The sequence below is a fragment of the Olea europaea genome, chromosome 2 (assembly GCF_002742605.1).
Source record: "Olea europaea var. sylvestris chromosome 2, O_europaea_v1, whole genome shotgun sequence".
NCBI classification, from domain to species: domain Eukaryota; kingdom Viridiplantae; phylum Streptophyta; class Magnoliopsida; order Lamiales; family Oleaceae; genus Olea; species Olea europaea.
In genome coordinates, this window is record NC_036238.1 from 20,627,283 (window position 1) to 20,629,684 (window position 2,402).

General features: G+C 27.9%; 1 long non-coding RNA gene across 4 annotated transcripts in view; it reads right to left on the reverse strand.

The window, feature by feature from the left end:
* Positions 1 to 6: 6 nt before the first annotated feature.
* LOC111365974 overlaps positions 7 to 2,402 on the reverse strand; it is an 11,852-nt gene continuing 9,456 nt past the window's right edge. Inside the window, exons 2-3 of one of the 4 annotated variants that reach the window (XR_002697540.1) lie at positions 1,552 to 1,856; positions 7 to 1,015 (exon numbers count right to left, since the gene is read on the reverse strand). This is a non-coding gene — a long non-coding RNA (uncharacterized LOC111365974). Of the gene's footprint in view, positions 1,016 to 1,039; positions 1,862 to 2,402 lie in introns of those variants that run through there. The other 3 variants (XR_002697541.1, XR_002697537.1, XR_002697538.1) reach the window with 3 other exon arrangements.

Genomic DNA, 2,402 nt, shown 5'->3' on the forward strand with positions numbered 1-2,402 from the left:
TTCACTTACTTGTATAATATTACCCGCATAATATTAGTAAGAATATAAATCAAAGAAAAATTAAATGGATTTTGTGGGGCTAGGTATTGGCCCATAATTAGAGTCAATTAAATTGACCTTTTGAAGTCCATTCTAAAATAGAACATAAAAGCAACAAATGGTACTATGGAAAAATAATGCCATGTAATAAATGTTAGTTAAAGAATCACCTCATTGTATTATCATGTTAAAATATAGAGCTTGGGCCTCTTCCAAAGTAGTTATCACTAAATTAGAAAGAAGTCTCTCGAAATCACAATATAATTTAAAAGAACAATCAAATATTTTAACAAAAAAGTTATCGTTGGTTTGAGCTATATAATGTTCATTTGGTAGATATAAAGAAAGCAAAGTTTTTCGTGAAGATATTTGATTGCTCTTTTAAATTATGGCAGGCATTTGAGAGAGTTCTTTCTAAATTTAGTAATGAATGCTTTGAAAAAGGCTCAAGCACTATTGTCCATAATTGACTCCCTAGATGTGCATGCAGAAAAATGTGCTACTTCATTAAGTAAATAGAAGTGTAAGAATGAAATCACACATACTAAAGTAGAAATGCATAGAATAATAGTTACACAATAGAGCCAAGATTAAGTGAGAGGAAACATTTTTAGTTTCACAAAGTTATATTTTTGAAAAACAAAAATAAAGGAAACGAGAAAAGTATCAAACATTTGAGTTATGACAAAATGTCGTTCATAAAAACTTAGAATATCTCATTGTTTAGATTGTCGTAAAGACACTAAGAGTGGGAATAAATAATTTTGTATATTATTCATAAAATTACAAATCATAAAATTGTTTACCTACTTGGAATAATTTGAGCTAGAAGCATGTCAGTCTCCAAATGACGATGATGTAGCATTGCACGAAGTCCAAATGTAGGATATCATCGCATAGGTTAATTATAAGTAATTAAATCAAATTTCTTGTACAACCTATTCAGAATGAGCAGAATCCACAACTTGGGTGTGATCTTGAAATAAGAAGAATAGAAGCGAATTAAAAATCAAAATCCCAATGGATCTAGCTATATAGTGTTCATACATAAGAGAACAGAACAAATGTTCCAAAATAAGCAAACATGAAAACTACGAATGAGAATGTACAATTTATGTAAGAGTGAAACTCCCATCAGTGTGATACACTTTGTAAACCACGAACATTGGGATTTCATCTTCCATAAGTTCAAATACACGTGTCACCTATTTGAAGATGTTTCTCTCTAATATAATCCACCCATCCTACGATGAAATGTCGCATAAAACCATTGGTTCTTAGATTCGTTCATAATGACCAATTACGATGTGAACTATCATGAATTTGAACACTCTAGACAAATTTGGTAGAAACAATCAAGCAAAGGCCCTAGGTACATTCTACAAAACAGAATGACAAATCTATAAGTTGCAGAATTTCGAATTAGATGAGAAAAACAAATATGAAAATGGATCATACATGTAGTTTGAGAAAGATAAATGTAGAAGAGATTCAAGTGAAAGAGGGGCTCACAATTATTTTATGACCATCACAAGTAGATAATTCCATCATAACCAATCAAACGTACTGCATCAGTATGTTTGTGTCCCAAGCGGTGCAAAAAAGTTCTTGGGATCGACTTAAAAAAACATAAGTCTTGTAAGGAATATTATTTACTTTATATTTAGTTTTAGAACTCACAAAACAAATATTATGGCCCAATGAATAAATGCTAACAAAGAGATCATTTTAGAACTCACCAGACGATCGTTAGTCCAATGAATTTGCGATAATTGTAAAGAAATGGTGTGGTAGATCAACCCTGTTTGACATAATATCTCTACTACAAAGACAATTGATAAATATATACGTTAAATGTTCAGCAGTAATAGAAATTTCTTATTTGTTCAAAGAAAAAAGCACAACAAAAGGGGGTAATTTTTAGTTTGGCCAAGTCAAAGGGCCAATTTTTCACTTTAACCAAAAAAAATTTGCCTATCACCAAAATAGCCTATTATTGAGTAAAAGACAAAAATACCCTTAAGTAGTTTATATAATTACAAAAATAGAATTTTGTTTGAAAAGACAAAAATACCCTTAACTTAAAAAAATTAATATTTAATTTGGTTTCTCTTTTAAATATTTCTCTATTAATTATCTTAATTGGTTATGTATATTATTTATTTAATATTTAATTACTTTATTCAAATTATCACTTATTTAAATAAAAATAATAATATTTATTTTAATGTCTTATTTAAATATTTCTTTAATTAATTGTCTTAATTAGTTATGTATGTTATTTATTTATTGTTTAATTACTTTGTTTAATTATTTATTTAATCACTTAATTAAATAAAAAATTAATATTTAATTTAATTTCT